This window comes from Equus caballus, chromosome 5 (assembly GCF_041296265.1).
Source record: "Equus caballus isolate H_3958 breed thoroughbred chromosome 5, TB-T2T, whole genome shotgun sequence".
In the NCBI taxonomy this organism is placed as follows: Eukaryota; Metazoa; Chordata; class Mammalia; order Perissodactyla; family Equidae; genus Equus; species Equus caballus.
In genome coordinates, this window is record NC_091688.1 from 60127691 (window position 1) to 60145974 (window position 18284).

At 37.6% G+C, this 18284-nt stretch overlaps 1 protein-coding gene across 1 annotated transcript in view; it reads right to left on the reverse strand.

The window, feature by feature from the left end:
* DCLRE1B (DNA cross-link repair 1B) overlaps positions 1–18284 on the reverse strand; it is a 51033-nt gene that overhangs the window by 29103 nt on the left and 3646 nt on the right. The window contains exons 3-5 of the mRNA XM_023642130.2: positions 17326–17527; positions 14102–14242; positions 12413–12490 (exon numbers count right to left, since the gene is read on the reverse strand). The gene's annotated coding sequence lies outside the window, so the exon portion shown is untranslated. The remainder of the gene's footprint in view (positions 1–12412; positions 12491–14101; positions 14243–17325; positions 17528–18284) is intronic.

The window sequence follows — 18284 nt, forward strand, 5'->3', positions numbered from 1 at the left end:
CCACCAAAAAAACGATTAGAAATAGTAAACGAATAAAGTAAAGTTTCAGGGTACAAAATCAACATACAATAATCAGTTGCAAACACTAACAATGAACTAGCAGAGAGGGAAATAAGAATACAATCCCATTAACAATTGCAGCAAAAAGAATAAAAGACCTAGGAATAAATTTAACCAAGGAGATGAAAGAACTGTATGCTGAAAACTATAAGACATTGAAAGAAATCAAAGAAGATACAAGAAATTGAAAGATATCCTGTGCTCATGGATTGGAAGAATGAACATAGTTAAAATGTCCACATTACCTAAAGCAATCTACAGATTAAGTGCAATCCCTATCTAAATCCCAATGACATTTACCAAAGAAATAGAACAAAGAATCCTAAAATTTATACACAGCAATGAAAGAGCCTGAATAGACAAAGCAATCCTGAGAAAAAAGAACAAAGCTGAAGGTTTGAAATCACTCCCTGATTACAAAATATACTTCAAAGATATAGTAATCAAAACCGCATGGTAGTGGCAGAAAAACAGACACACAGATCAATGGAATAGAGTTGAGAGCCCAGAAATAAGCTCACACATTTATGGACAGCTAATTTTTTACAAAGAACATACAATGGAGACAGGAAAGTTGCCTCAATAAATGATGTTGGGAAAACTGGACAGCAACATGCAAAAGAATGAAAGTAGACCACTATCTTATATCATACACAAAAATTAACTCAAAATGAATTAAAGACTTGAATGTAAGACCTGAAACCGTAAAACTCCTAGAAGAAAACATAGGCAGTATGGCCTTGGACATCAGTCTTAGCAATATCTTTTTGGATATGTCTCCTCAGGCAAGAGAAACTAAAGAAAAATAAACAAATGGGACTACATCAAACCAAAAAGCTCTGCACAGCAAAGGAAACCATCAACAAAATGAAAAGATAATCTACCATTTGGGAGAAGATATTTGCAATACATATATCCAATAAGGGGTTAATATCCAAAACATATAAAGAACTCATACAACTCAATAACAAAAAAACAAACGACCCAAATTGAAAATGTGCAGAGGATCTGAACAGACATCTTTCCAAAGAAGATATACAAATGGCCACCAGGCACGTGAAAAGTTGTTCAACATCACTAATTATTAAAGAAATGCAAATCAAAACCTCAATGAGATATCACCTCATGTCCGTCAGAATGGCTGTTATAGAAAAGACAAGAAATAATAAGCGTTGGAGAGAATGTGGAAAAAAGGGAACCCTTGTAGACTGCTGGTGGAAATGAAAATTGGTGCAGCCACTATGAAAAACACTATGGAGATCCCTCAAAAAATTAAAAATAGAACTACCATATGATCCAGCTATTCTACTTCTGGGTATTTATCTAAAGAACATAAAAACACTAATTCAAAAAGATATATGCATCCCTATGTTCATTGCAGCACTATTTAAGCATCCAAGATTTGAAAATAACCTAAGTGCCCATCAAAAAATGAATGGATACAGAAGATGTGATATCAGCAAAGGAAACCATCAATGAAACGAAAGACAACCTAACAACTGGGAGAAGATATTTGCAAACCATATATCTGATAAGGGGTTAATATATATATCTGATAAGGGGTTAATATCCAAAATATACAAAGAACTCATACATCTCAACAACAAAAAAACTAACAACCTAATTAAAAAATGGGCAAAAGATCTGAACAGATATTTCTCCAAAGATATACAGATGGCCAACAGGCACATGAAAAGATGTTCAACATCATTAACTATAAGGCAAATGCAAATCAAAACTACAATGAGATATCACCTCACTCCTGTCAGAATGGCTATAATTAACAACACAAGAAACAATAAGTGTTGGAGAAGAAGTAGAGAGAAGAGAACCCTCATACACTACTGGTGGGAGTGCAAACTGGTGCAGCCATTATGGAAAACAGTATGGAGATTCCTCAAAAAATTAAGAATAGAACTACAATATGATCCAGCTATTCCACTGTTGGGTATTTATCCAAAGAACATGAAAATACAAATGCATAGAGATACATGCACCCCTATGTTCATCGCAGCAATATTCACAATAGCCAGGACTTGGAAGCCACCTAGGTGCCTATCAAGGGAAGAATGGATAAAGAAGATGTGGTATATATACACAATGGAATACTACTCAGCCATAAGAAATGATGAAATCCAGCCATTTGTGACAATATGGATGGATCGTGAGGATATCGTGCTAAGTAAAATAAGTCAGAGGGAGAAAGTCAAATATCATATGATCTCACTCAGAAGATAACAACAACAACAAACACATGGAAAAAGAGATTGGATTGGTGGTTACCAGATGGGAAGGGGGGAGGGAGGAGGGTGAAATGGGTGATTAGGCACCTGTGTGTGGTGATGGATTGTAATTAGTCTTTGGGTGGTGAACATGATGTAATCTACACAGAAATCGAAATGTAATGATATATACCTGAAGTTTATATAATGTTATAAAACAATGTTACCGCAAATAAATAAAGATGTGAGATATTTATATATATGATGGAATACTACTCAGCCATAAAAAAGATGAAATCTTGCCATTTGTGACAACATGGATGGACCATGGGTATTATGCTAAGCAAAATAAATCAGACAGAGAAAGACATATGTCGTATGATTTCACTCATATGTGGAAGATAAAAACAATAACAAACAAAACACATAGATACAGAGAAAAGATTGGCGGTTACCAGAGGGGAGAGGGGAGTCAAGGGAAGGCAAAAGGGATAAAGGGGCACATTTTTATGGTGACAGATGGAAACTAGAATTTTGGTGGTAAACACAATGTAGTATATACAGAAGCTGAAATATAATGTATTCACGAAATTTATATAATGTTTTAAAACAACGTTACCTCAGGAAAAAAAGGTGTCATCAGAAGAAAAGAAACTTTGTAACTACATATGGTGACGTGTTAACTAGAGTTACTGTGATCATTTCACAATATATACAAATATCAAATAAATATTCATTGAATTTTAGGTTATGAAAAGTAATTTTCTTTCATTTAAACCGTTTTAACTGCTATATTGAGGTATAATTTACATCCAATAGATTGTGAGTAATTAAAAAATACAATTTAATAAGTTTTGACATGTATTTATATATCTTCCAATAGAGATAGTGGATTTACTACCTCCAAAACTTTCTTTGTGTCTCTTGTAATTCCTCCTTTGCACCCTTTCCACACTCCAGGCAACCACTGATTTGATTTCTGTCACAATAGATTAATTTGCATTTTACAAGGCCTAATATAAATGATTTCATATAGTATTAACATTATTTTGATTTGTCTTTTTTCACTCAGCATAATTACTTGAGATTCACCCATATCATTGTGTGTATCTATAGTTCATTCCTTTTATTGCTGATCAGTGTTCCATGCTATGGATATACTAAAATTCCTCTTATTCATTCACTTCTGCATGGATTTGAGGTTTTTTTTTTTTTTTATGATATTAAAAATAAAGCTTTGGGGCTGGCCCAGTGGCATAGCAGTTAAGTTCGCATGCTCTGCTTCGGCAGCCTGGGGTTCATGGGTTTGAATCCTGGGCATGGACCTACACACTGCTCATCAAGCCATGCTGTGGTGGCATTCACATACAAAGTAGAGGACAATTGGCACAGATGTTAGCTCAGGGACAATCTTCCTCAGCAAAATAATAATAATAATAATAATTATAAATAAGTAAAGCTTCTATGATCAGATTTTAGTAGACATATCCTTTCTTTGCATTTGAGTAGAATGGCTGTATCATATGATAGGTATGTGTTTAACTTTCTGAGAACTTGTCAAACTGCTTTCTAAAGTGGTTATACAATTTCGCATTCCCATCATCAGTGTATGAGTGTTCTAGTTCCTGCATGTAGAGCCGCCAGAATCTAGGAAGAGGCAAAGAAAACTACCCAAGAGCCTTCAGAAGGAGTATGGCCCTGCCAACACCTTGATTTCAGACTTTTAGGCTCCAAACTGTGTGAGATTAAATTTCTGTTGTTTTAAATTTGTGGTAATTTGTTATGGCCACCCTGGGAAATTAATACACTACATGTCCTTGACAACACTTGGAGTAGACAGTTTTTAGTGTTAGCCTTTTTTTTTTTTAAATTGAGGTCATAATAGTTTATGACATTGTGTAATTTCACATGTACACTATTATTTGTCCATCACCATGTATGTGCCCCTTTACCCCTTATGCCCATCCCCAACTCCCTTCCCCTCTGGTAATCACTAATCTGTTCTCTTTGTCCATGGGCTTGTTTATCTTCCACATATGAGTGAAATCATATGATGTTTGTCTTTCTCTGGTTTATTTTGCTTAACATAATACCCTCAGGGTCCATCCATGTTGTTGCAAATGGGACGATTTTGTCTTTTTATATGGCTGAGTAGTATTCCATTGTATATATATATATATATATACCACATCTTCTTTATTCATCGATAAGTGGGCACTTGAGTTACTTCCAACTCAACTAATGTTGGCTATTGTGAATCATGCTGCAATGAACATAGGGGTGCATAAGTCTCTTTGAATTATTGATTTCATGTTCTTTGGTAAATACCCAGTAGTGGGATGGCTGGGTCATAAGGTATTTCTATTTTTAATTTTTTGACAAATCTCCATACTGTTTCCCACAGTGGCTGCAGCAGTTAGCATTCCCACCAGCAGTGTATGAGGGTTCCCTTTTCTCCACATCTTCTTCAGCATTTGTTATTTTTTGTGTTGGTGACTGTAGCCATTCTAATGAGTGCAAGGTAATATCTCAATGTAGTTTCAATTTGCATTTGTCTGATGATTAGTGACATTGAGTATCTTTTCATGTGCCTATTGGCCTTCTGTATGTCTTCTTTAGGAAAATGTCTGTTCACACACTCTGCCTATTTTTTGATTGGATTGTTTGGGATTTTTTTGTTGAGTTGTGTGTTTTTTATATATTTTGGAGATTAACCCCTTGTCGGATATGTGACCTGCAAATATTTTCTCCCATTTGGTGGGTTGTCTTTTCATTTTGTTCCTGGTTTCTTTTGCCTTGCAGAAGTTCTTTAGTCTGATCCCATTTGTTTATTTTTGCTTTTGTTTCCCTTGCCCAAGTAGACATGGTTTTTGAAAAGATCCTTCTAAGACCAGTGTCAGAGAGGGTACTGCCTATATTTTCCTCTAGGAGTTTTATTTTCAAGTCTTTAATCCATTTTGAGTTAATTTTTGTGTATGGCAAAAGATAATTGTCTACTTTCATTCTTTTGCATGTGCCTGTCCGGTTTTTCCCAGCACCATTTACTGAAGAGACTTTCCTATCTCCATTGTATGTTCTTAGCTCCTTTATCGAAGATTAGCTGTCCGTAGATGTGTGGTTTTGTTTCTGGGCTTTCAATTCTGTTCCATTCATCTGTTTCTGTTTTTGTACCAGTACCATGCTGTTTTGATTACTATAGCTTTGTAACATATTTTGAAGTCAGAGATTGTGATGCTTCCAGCTTTGTTATTTTTTCTCAGGATTGCTTTGGCTATTTGGGGTTTTTTGATGCCCCATATGAATTTTAGGATTCTTTGTTCTATTTCCATGAAGTATGTCATTGGGATTGCATTGAATCTGTAGATTGCTTTAGGTAGTATGGACATTTTAACTATGTCAATTCTTCCAGTCCATGTGCATGGAATATCTTTCCATTTCTTTACGTCATCATTGATTTCTTTCAATAAGGTCTTAGAGTTTTCATTGTATAGGTCTTTCACCTCCTTGGTTAAATTTCTTCCTTGATATTTTATTCCTTTTGTTGCGATTGTAAATGGGATTGTATTCTTGGGTTCTCTTTCTGTTAGTGCATTATTAGAGTACAGTATTGCAACTGATTTTTGTAAGTTGACTTTGTATCCTGCAACTTTGCTGTAGTTGTTGATTATTTCTAATAGTTTTCCAATGGATTCTTTAGGGTTTTCTATATATGAAATCATGTATGCAAACAGTGAGAGTTTCACTCCTTCATTGCCAATTTGGATACCTTGTATTTCTTTGTCTTGCATAATCGCTCTGGCCAAAATCTCCAGTACTATGTTGAATAAGAGTGGTGAGAATGGAAACCCATGTCTTGTTCCTGTTCGCAGAGGGATAGCTTTCAGTTTTTCCCCGTTGAGTATGATATTGGCTGTGAGTTTGTCATATATGACCTTTATTATTTTGAGGTAGTTTCTTTCTATACCTGTTTTATTGAGAGTTTTTATCATAAATGGATGTTTGATCTTGTCAAATGCTTTCTCTGCATCTATTGAGATGATCAAGTGGTTTTTATTCCTCATTTTGTTAATGTAGTGTATCACATTGATTGATTTGTGGATGTTGAACCATCCCTGCATCCTTGGTATAAATCCCACTTGATCATGGTGTATGATTCTTTCAATGTATTGGTGTATTTGGTTTGCCAATATTTTGTTAAGGATTTTTGCATCTATTTCATCAGCAATATTGGCCTGTAATTTTCCTTCTTTGTGCTGTCCTTGTCTAGCTTTGGGATCAGGGCGATGTTGGCCTTGTAAAATATGTTAGTAAGTGTTCTATCTTCTTCACGTTTTTGGAATGGTTTGAGAAGGATAGGTATTAAATCTTCTTTTAATGTTTGGTAGAATTCTCCTGAGAAGCCATCTCGTCCTGGACTATTATTTTTTGTGAGGTTTTTGATTACTGTTTTTTTTATTACTTGTGATTGGTCTATTCAGATTCTCTATTTCTTCTTGATTCAGTTTTGGGCGGTTGTATGAGTCCAAGAGTGTATCCATTTCTTCTAGACGGTCCAATTTGTTGGCATGTAGTTTTTCATAGTATTCTCTTGTAATCCTTTGTATTTCTGTGGTATCGACTGTAATTTCTCCTCTTTCACTTTCTAATTTTATTTATTTGAGCCTTCTCTCTTTTTTTCTTAGTGAGTCTGGCGAAGGGTTTGTCAATTTTGTTTATCTTCTCAAAAAACCAGCTCTTCATTTCATTGATCCTTTCTACTGTTTTTTTGGTTTGTTTCAATTTCATTTATTTCTGCTCTGATTTTTATTATTTCTGTCATTCTGTTGACTTTGGGTTTTGTTTGTTCTTCTTTTTCTAATTCTGTTAGGTGTCGTTTAAGTTGCTTATTTGAGATTTTTCTTGTTTTTTAAGGTGGGCCTGTATTGCTATGAATTTCCCTCTTAGGACTCCTTTTGCTGCATCCCACATGAGTTGGTATGGTGTATTTTCTTTTCATTTGTCTCCAAATATTTTTTGATTCCTCCTTTAATTTCTTCAATGGTCCATTGGTTGTTCAGTAGTGTGTTTTTTAGTCTCCATGTATTTGTCACTTTCCCAGCTTTTTTCTTGTGGTTGATTTCTAGTTTCACAGCATTATGGTACGAAAAGATATTTTATATGGTTTCAATCTTATTAAATTTATTGAGGCTTGACTTGTTGCTCAACATATGGTCTATCTTTGAGAATTTTCTGTTTGCACGTGAGAAGAATGTGTATTCTGCTGTTTTTGGATGGAGTGTTCCATCTATATATCTATTAAGTCCATCTGGTCTAGTTTTTTGTTTAATTACACTATTTCCTTGTTGACTTTCTGTCTGTATGATCTATCCATTGATGTAAGTGGGATGTTAAGGTCCCCTACTAGTTTTGTGTTGCTATTAATGTCTCCTTTTAGGTCTATTAATAGTTGCTTTATGTACTTTGGTGCTCCTGTGTTAGGTGCATATATATTTATAAGTGTTATGTCTTCTTGGTGGAGTCTCCCTTTTATCATTATATACTGCCCCTCTTTGTCTCTCATTGCTTTTTTTATCTTGAAGTCTACTTTGTCTGATATAAGTATGGCAACACCTATTTTCTCTTTCTTTTTTTGCCTTTAGCTTGGAATATCATCTTCCATCCCTTCACTTTGAGCCTGTGTTTGTCTTCAGAGCTGAGATATGTTTCCTGGAGGGAGCATATTGTTGGGTCTTGTTTTTTAATTCATCCAGCCACTCTGTGTCTTTTAATTGGAGAATTTAATCCATTCACATTTAGAGTGATTACTGATATATGAGGGCTTAATGCTGTCATTTTATCACGTGTTTTCCAGTTGTTCTGTATTTCTATTGTTTTTCATCCTGTGTATTTCAGACTGCCAGTTTAGTTTGCTGGTTCTCTATGATGGTTTTCTCTTTATTTATCATTTGTGTCTCTGTTCTGATTTTTTGTTTAGTGGTTACCATGAGGTTTGTATAAAAGATCTCATAAATAGGATAGTCCATTTTCTGATAGTCTCTTATTTCCTTAGTCTAAGCAGTTTCCATCTGTTTCCTCTTCCCTGTCTAATTTATTGTTGTCACAACCTATTCCATTTTATGTTGTGAGTTTGTGGTTAAAATGCAGTGATTATATTTATTTTTTATGTTTTCCTTCCCTTTATCTGTAATGTTATAATTAAGTGTTTGCTAACCTGTTCTGATGGAGAGCTGCAATTTTCTGATTTTGTCTGTCTATCTATCTCCTTGGTCAAGCCTTTGTAAACCCTTTCTTTCTTTTTTTTTTTTTCTTTTTCAGGTATGAGGGTCTTCTTGATCATTTCTTGTAGGAGGGGTCTTATGGCAATGAGCTCCCTCAGCTTTTGTTTATCTGGAAAAGTTTTCATTTGTCCATCATATCTGAAGGATATTACCACTGGATAGAGTGTTCTTGGCTGAAAATTTTTGTCTTTCAGAATTTTGAATATATCATTCCACTGTCTCCTAGGCTGTAAGGTTTCTGCTGAGAAATCCACTGAAAGCTTAATTAGAGTCCCTTGGTAGGTTATTACCTTCTGCCTTGCTGCCCTTAGTATTTTTTCTTTGTCATTTACTTTTGCCAGATTTACTAATGTCTGCCTTGGAGAAGGTCCTTTCACTTTGATATACTTAGGAGTTCTATTAGCTTCTTTTACTTGTAACTCCAGCTTCTTCCCCAGGTTTGGGAAGTTTTCAGCTACTATTTCTTTGAACAAGCTCTCTGCTCCTTTCTTCCTCACTTTTCCCTCTGGAATACCTATAATCCTCTTGTTACACTTTCTAATTGAGTCAGATATTTCTCAGAGAAATTCTTCATTTCTTTTTAGTCTCAGTTTTCTCTCCTCTTCCATCTGAATCATTTCTATATTTCTGTCCTCTAAATTGCTAATTCTGTCCTCCATAGTATCAGCTCTGTCATTCAAGGATTTAGATTTTTTCTTTATATCATCGTGTTTTTCATCTCCAACATTTCTGATTGTTTGTTTTTTATAGTTTCAATCTCTTTTGTGAAGAATTACTTCTATTCTTTAATTTTATTCTTGATTTCATTGAACAGTCTTTCTGAATTTTCTTGTAACTCATTGAGTTTTTAAGTGATAGCTATTTTGAATTCTCTGTCATTTAGATTGTAAATTTCTGTGCCTTCAGGATTGATTTCTGGGTGCTTTTCATTTTCCTTCTGGTCTGGAGTATTAATATACCTCTTCATACTATTTGATGGAGGTGGATTTGTGCCTTCGCATAGTTGAAGTATCTGGTCACCCATTCCACCTACCATCACTGGGGCATGGGGCAGGAGCTGTGTATTCTGAGCCTGCTGCAATCCCTGGCAGCTGTGCCTGACCTTTGGTAGCTATGTTGACAGAGCCTGTCTCCATTTGCCTGCTCACCACCCTTGCTTTACATACTGTATGCAACCATGCTCTGGCAGGGGTTCCTTGCTCTGGCTGACCCACAGAACCAGTGTGCCAGGCTAGTGGAGGGTCATTTTCTTTCATGTGTGATCCCAGGGGCACTCCTGCTTTGCCCTCACTATCTACCCTCCTGGGCTGCTTGGCTTCATGAATACACCCCCACAATTGCTTTGTCTCCTTGGTGTGGAGCTTTCCTATGTGCTGTGAGGGAACTTGGAGAGTGAAGGCATTCCTGCAGAGGCCTTCTCCCTCCCCCTCTCCTCTCAAGGCTGAGCACAGTCTCACACCCTAGGTCACTGCCATTGGAGGAGGAAGAGGATATCTTCTTACCTCCTTCCGTTGCCTTCTGGAGGGCCAAGCACCACCACCTTCAGACATATGGCTACATGGGCCTCTCAGATGTCTATTGTGTTGTGTGAGTGTCCTCTGTTGGTTTATGAATGTCCTTTTCATTGTATGTTAGGGGCGAGAGTCTAAGGGAAGAGCTCACTCTGCCATGATGCTGACATCACTCAAGCAGTTTTAACCATTTTAATTGATATGCAGAGCTATCGCATTGTGGTTTAAATTTACATTTGCCTGATGACTGATGATTTTGACATCTTCTCATGTTTTTGTGTGCCTTCCCTATATCTTGTTTGCTTAAGTATCTATAAAAATCTTTTATCCAATTTAAAATTGATTTGTTTTTCTTCTTATTATTCAGTTTTAAGAGTTTCTGTACAGTCTAGGTGTAAGTCCTCTATCAGATATGTGATTTAAAAATATTTTCTATTAACTGTGGTTTGAATTTTCATTCTCTTACCAATGTCTTTTGAAGAACAAAAGTTTTCAATTTTTATGAAGTACAATTTATCAATGTATTATTTTATTGTTTATATTTTTGGTATCAATCTAAGAAATCTTTGTCTAACCTAAAGTCACAAGTATTTTCCTCTATGTTTTCTTCTAGAAGTTTTACAGTTTTAAGGTTTACATTTAGATCTATGATCTATTTTGAGTTAATTTTTATATATGGCATGAGATGGATTCTGTTTATTTACTTAACTATTTTTCATACAGATATAGATATTTATTAGTTGAAAAGGTTGAAAAGATCATCCTTCACCATTTGTTGAAAAGATTGTCTTTTCTCCTTTGCATTTGTCAAAAATCAGTCTCTTTACAGGTATTAGTTTATTTTGGGGCTCTTTATTCTGTTTCATCGGTCTATTGACTTATCATTACACCTATATCATATTGATTTGATTACTATAACTTTATAATAGTTCCTGAAATCAGGTAGGGCTATCCCTCCAGCTTTGTTCTTTATTTTAAAGTGTTTTGAGTATGTTAGGTCTTTTGCATTTTCATATTCATTTTAGAATCAGCCGGCCACTTTCTACCAAAGATGCTGACTGAGATTTTGAGTTGAATTGCATCAAATCTGTAGGTAAATTGGGGAAAATTGAATTCTCAAAAATAGTGAGTCCCAGCCAGCCCCAGTGGCCTAGTGGTTAAGTTTGGTGCACTCTGCTTTGGTGACCCTAGTTTGGCTCCTGGGCGTGGACCTGCACCACTCATTTATCAGTGGTCATGCTGTGATGGTGACTCACATGGGAAACAGAGGAAGATTGGCAACAGCTGTTAGCTCAGGGCAAATCTTCCTCAACAACAACAAAAAAATAGTGAGTCTGACTCATGAACAAGGAATTTATCTCCATTTTTTAGGTCTTCATTAATTTCTTTCAACAATATTTTTTACTTTTATTTGTTTGATGCTATCATTTTCCACATTCCAATTGTGCATTGAAATTTTATCGACATAAAATGGGTTTTTGTATATTGACCTTGTAACCTGGTAGGAATAAATGCTTTTCAGATTCAAGATAGATCTGGCAGTGACCACAGCTTTGGGGACTTGTATATTTGCCGGGTGAGAAGAATCTTCTTCAATTTAATTGGGGCTTTATTATCTGTCCAAGGAAGAAGATTGAAACCCAATCAAGTCCTGTGGCTGGGTAGTGTTTGTAGGAGGGCTTTTGTGGACCAATGAATGTGAGAGGTTTCATATGCTCTTCAGTAAGTTTTTCTTAAGAGTAACCTTTCAGTTGGTGAGGCTGCCAATTTATCCTTGTGTTCGGCTGCAATACCAGTTGAAAGATGTAGGAGCTAATCTTCTCCTTTATTTTTAAGTTTAATTTTCAATAATCTATTCCAGCATTATGTAGTCAGAAGCTTTTGAATGGTATGCAATGATATATCCATTGAATATCCTGAGTTTGTGCCAAGTTCTGACTAGTCTTATTTCTCATGTGATCTATTATAAAAATGACACCAAGAGCATTGAAATAATTAATAGTGGCAGGCTGAGTGGGTTTGGTTGTGTGACACTCAGAGCCATAGCATCCATTTGTCATTATGTGTCTCTGCTAAAGTTTACTCTTGATGGGCTAAAATAAGGCTTACAAACAGCTTTAAATGTGTTTTCTTTATGTCTGTCTAATGGTTTTCTAAAGGCAAGGACACAACTGACTTTCTTTGTACCGTCCAATCTTTTGTTTCCCAAAGCTCTGCCCATTTGACAGGACCCAATAAATAAACATATATTTATTCCCATTGGTTTGTTATCATCAAATGATAGTTGTGTATATTAGATGTAATTCTACACATTGAGCTGACTGTCCCCTCCTTCTTTTACCTGTTTTCTGTTGAGTGTCCAGGTGTTGTAATGTCACTCACTACTTCCATTGACATCCCTGGATGACAGGACTGCTATCTGTAAAAACAATTATTTTACATTGTTATTCCTCAAAGTCATCATAGGCTGTGTTTAAATCTGCATATTTGTCATCATCATTAATAGTTAATATCTATGGTAGTCAATTCTTCAGTTAGGTCAAAGACTAAAATTTGAAAATAAGAAATAACTTCATTATTTTTAGCTTTTTTGAAAAAATATACCTTTTCTGTTTCAGGTGTGTGTGCTGATGTGCAGATTCCTGACCTTCTTTAGAAATGTCACCATTGGTCCAAGACAATACAGCATAAATTATGTACAGAATGATTGCTGATCATGGACTAAATATTTAGGGTCCATGGAGTCCAAAATTTTGCTAAACATATTTTTCTAAGATGTAATGTTCTTCTGAGCCAACTCATTTGCAGCTCTAAAAACCTCAAGACATTTTTCCTGTGTGGCCATCTTGTGGCCAATGTCATAAAATTTACTCTGCCGTTTCCTGTGTCACTGACCATGAGATCTGTTTTGCTCCATGGTCCTAGAGGCAGAGCCATTTTTCCAGCCTATTTAAGTGCATGAAGAGCCTCCTGTTTCTGTAAGATCAATGGAAGTGAGTGGCGCTCTTTCTTATTTGATATGTAGGGCCATCATTTGAGTCACTCAGGGAATATGCTGTCTCCACAAGTCATTGGTTACTGCCAAATGCAATAAATTTTCTCTTACTACATGACACTAAACCCCACCCATGCATTGTATTCCCTAAGACTTCACTTATAAGTAGATCTTGAACTCTTTTGAGAGTCATTGCCCAACCACACATTATTCAGTATTTTCCAGTGTATCCCTCTGCTTTTTCTCTTGATTTTGCTACTATCTAAATAGGATCTGTGAAATGAAACACAGGACAGGGGTCCATGCCAAGAATTTGTGACATTCAACTATGATAGTTGGCAGCCAGGACATTCTCTGGAGGAGATTCTCCAGATGCTTTTTGACCTGACTCTTCAGGAGGTATAAATCCAGGGACTGCCATCACTCCTCCTCATTGTCTTCTCTTTCCCCAGGATGAGGCCACTGTGTCTGCTACTGATGTTCTCACTTACAGAGAACTCAGGCTGAGCTGGGAACAGACATCTTTCAGCTCTCTTGAGTAAGAAATGTATCCTCCAGTGTAATCAGCACAATGCTTTCCCCACAGGGGCTCAGTAAATGCATTCATGTAGCTCAACTAATTTAGAATCCACGTGATCTAGATGAGCAGAGATGTTATATTTTATAGAACTTGATAGGATAAATAGGGGAGTGACACAGGGAGGGTTAGTTTATTCTGTTTCTAAGAGAACAAAAGTCATTGGGTTTATTAACCACTTCAATATCAGAAAACCAGGATTTTAGTCCCAGACCACCCCTACCTTCTCACTACAAACTTGGAAGTTGCTTTACTCCTTTTTTACTTTAGTTATTTGATCTAAAATTTGAGGATAAAGTACCAAGTTATAAATGTATAGGAATTTGGTCAATATTTAAATTATTTTTGATGTGGGGAGAGACTCTTGAAGTCTGGAAAGCATTTAACTTATCAGAGAGAAGACAGATCATCATTGATCACTGTGGCAAGGACAAACCTGTAAGACTTATCAAACTTGCCTCTGTATTTCTCCAGCTGGCGAAGACATAGACAGTAGCTACTGATATCAGTAGTTTCCTCTGGAGACCTTGGTAGTGTTGACTGCTTTGAGCCAACATGGAGCACAGGTGTTGGTTGTACCCAGAGGGGCTGATTTCTGGCTGAGGTCCAGGGTTGTTGAGCCAGGACAGGTCATGCAGGCATTGGACAAAAACAGAAGAGGGACAAGGAACACCACTGAAGTCATAGCTAAGCAGCATTGGCTACTTTCTCCAGTGACCCACCACCACTACACTTCACATCGCTTCCTGGGTACTAGACTGAGGGCTCTGGGAAAGGTGGAATATTTTATTCATCTCTGCATTCATGGCTCCTAGCACCAAGCTAAGCACTGAGGAAGCTCTCAGCAACGTTTGTTCACTGATCAAATAAAATAATATTTTCTATTATCTTACAAAAATCAAAAACACCATTCATAACCCTGACCCTAAACCACCAGGGACTCCAATCGGTTTGCATTTAGCCAGGTCTGGGAGCCACACAGCAGCTGAGGGGTCAGCAAAGACCATGCACATAGAGGAGAGGACAGCAGGGAGGACCTGCTCCAGACGGAACACAGGGAAATTCTCCACAGAAAGAAAGTGCAATAAATGCAGAGCAGGCCTGAGACCTGGGACTACAGCTCTGGCTGCTGGGGAATTGAAAGGAAGGGGTTCCATAGTGCAGAGAACCAGAGGTGACATTCTTGGAAAGGCGCAATTGCCAGGGCCAATGGGGAGGCCTGGATGAAGGTAGTGTTTTGGAGCCTTGTGATGAAGAAAAGAATAAAGCGGGCCGACCCTGAGGCATAGTGGTTAAGTTCACGCGCTCCACTTCGCTGGCCTGGGGTTTGTATGCACCCATCCCAGGCGTGGACTTAGTGCCGCTTGTCAAGTCATGCTGTGTGGCATTCCACATAAAGTAGAGGAAGATGGGCACAGATGTTAGCTCAGGGCCAATCTTCCTCAAGTGAAAAACAAGCAAAAACAGGAAGACTGGCAACAGATGTTAGTTCACGGCCGATCTTCCTCACAAAAAAAAAAAAAAAAAAAAAAGGAAAAGGAAAGGAAAGAGAAGAATGAAGCAACTGGTAGAGATTAAAGGTCTTCCTGGAAGAAAACAGAATCCTCGAATCAGAAGACACACCATGCCTATCCCCAACCTCACTTCTATTAGAGGAACTGCACCAAAGAGAGAGATCCAGAGCTAAGAAATCGATTAAGTCTCTCAGAGCACTCATTCCTTCCTACATAGAACTTGTGTTTCTTATTCAGGTAAACCTGAGCATATTAATGTGAAAATCACATAGCAGACATGTATTCCAAGGGGACAGAAGATAAAACAGAAATAGAGTCAAAGATTTCAGTTCATGATATGACACCCCTCAAAATCAATCACGAAATGTAGGAAAAGTGTCAAATGGCATTCCAATCTGAATTAAATGTTCCTAACAAAGTATTTGTAGATACAAAAAGTACCCAAAACTTCATATAAGAAAAACGCAACTAAAAAGAGAAGTGGACAAGAAACAGGAAATGAGAAATTAGAATTGGCAGACCTTAGGAAAAAATTTAAGAAAATTCTCTGAAAAAGAGGCTAAATGAGAAGGTTTGTGAGGGCAACATGATTGTCTAAATTGTAAGAGACATTAATTAAGAAATGATAGCATCAAACAGAACAGAAATGAATAAAAGATAATGAGAAAGGATCAGAGAGAAAATCATAGATACCTGGGAGAACTAGAACTGGAATGGTCAACTCTAAGACCTATCCTCTTAGACTAATAGATTTTAAAGAAAAAGAAAAAAAAGGTCCTCAGAAGTTCCAGCCTTGTCCCCACACCCCCCAAAAACCCAATTCACATACAATACAGAGAAAATCAATTTACTTTCTACAACTCAATAGAACACACAAAGCAAGACAATATTTTATCAAAATTCAATAAAATCCATTGTGGGCAAGTACTTTATATTCCGCCAAGCTGTCCATGCATCAAGGCAGTAGAACAAGAGTATTAAATACTCAACACTCAGGGAGTCCTGACTCCATCACAAGAAGTCTTTTAAGGATGGGCTCCACCAAACAAGAGATGACGGAGGAAATTTTATTTACATAGGAAACTTTAGCATATAAATATGAACAGGAGAAACAAGAATATTTATATTGATTTTTAGCCATATCCACCAAAATATATCATGATTATAATGGATTATAGTTTTGAATGTAAAAAATCCATGATTCCACATTGATAGTCAAAACAAAAATGTTAATGATACGGAAGGGGGAGGGAATGTTCTTTTCCACAGCACAAGGCCAGCAAATACATGTATATAGGAATGATAAAATTGGAAGATCTCCAATGTGCAAACACCAATATGACAATCGACACACAGCAGGGATCATGAATGGATGGTAAAAGTTTTAGAAAAAGATCTTTAGAGAAGAGGATATTCACACACTCTCAAAGTACCTTTCCCCAAATTACTGATTATAGAAAGAAAAAAATGTGTCTTTACAATGGACAGATCTCCTAGGCCCCTCCATAACAAAGTGACCAATGTTCTCACAGTAATGGTGGTGGATAAACTGGTCATTCTGGTCTCCGGGTGGGCTGCGCTAGGAAGCACACAGCATTAACTGTGAAGTGTTCTCGGCAAAAGTGTGAGCCTGAATTTAATCATGAGGAAATGGTCAGACAACTTGAGAATGTAGACCATTGAGCCAGACGACTGACCTGTCCTCTACAAACAAGGCAATGTCACCACCACCGCAGGCAATCACAAAAAGGTGAGGAACGTCTTCGGCTCAAAAGGACTAAAGAAACATAGTAACATAATCTTTTCAGTCCTTTGGATCCCAACATATCTCTTCTCCTTTTTGTCGTCTTACTTGTGGTAACATTGACTGTTTGAAGAAAGACAGGCCAGTTGACTTGTTCAGCGGTCTAAATTCTGCCGTTGTCTGATAATGACCTCACGATTAAATTCAGACTAAACATTCTCAACAAGACCACTGCACAGTTACGGCTGTCTGCTCCTAGCACAGCCCTGCTGGTGGCAAAGAACGTTCAGTTTCTCATGTTGTCTTTTTCCAGTTGCTCCTGATTTTGGTGATGGACTCTCAAAACTGTGTGGATCTAGGCTTTTGTCCCCTTAGCGATATAGCACAATTGGAGGCTGAAGGGCTGGGATTTCTCCCATCACACCTGTTTTTTGGAGTAAAAATTGTGGAGAATTGTTTGTGGTTGTGATGTTGACTCTCTGTAAAGGATCCCTCCAGTGGTCCGTTTGGGCTTTCACTTGATTTGCTGTTTTAGATTTTTTTCATCAAGTGGAGAAGCTATTTTTTATGAGGCAGTTTCTTTCAAATCAGTAATATTTTTTCTTAATTCCAGAAGTACTTGGTATCTGAGAGAGAGAAAAAAAAATCCAATGTGAGAGTTTGTCAGGTCCTGCTGATAGCTGAGCCTGGAGGGATGGCTACCTGGTGACAGAGGCCAGGAGCAAGCTGAGCTCCCATTCAGAGGAGGAGCTGAAGGGGAAGCATCAGACTGGCTGAAGGGGAAAGTGAGACCCACAAGACAGAAGTGAAATCTCCCTAAAGTTACATTCAGCCTGTGGTGCGGGATCCAGGGACCCCTGTCCTCACCCACCAGGAGCCTGGTGACATCCCAGCTGAGAGCTGCTACAGAGCCTTAGCCAGATCCCCACCACCCTGTCCTCAGCAGCCACTTCACTCCTGAATCCCCTTCCTCTGGAGCAAAGTGGTGGTTTTCTCATACTTCCCAGGGAGGGATGTGCTTAGCATCCATCACACACATTCAGAACCAGACTGCTGTCAGAAGGAGAGGACCCCGGATAGAAACACACCTCTTTTTCTTTATGTCTCAGTCCTCTGAGAAGGAGGGGCAGGTTATGGGAAGAGCCCTAGAATGTGAGAGCCAACAAGGACCCCAGAATATATTTAAATCTAGTTCCACCTTTTACAGATGAGGAGTTGTGGTGCCAAGGGGCTAAGGCCTAACTAAAGCCACGTGACCTGTTATTGATAACCCTGGAACTAGAACCCAGGTCTCAGGCCCTTTCCATACATTTGGGGGAAAGGAGAGGAAAGGCTCCAACCTGGAGGTGTCAACAGCCAGTAGAAGCTGTTCGGTCACCGTGG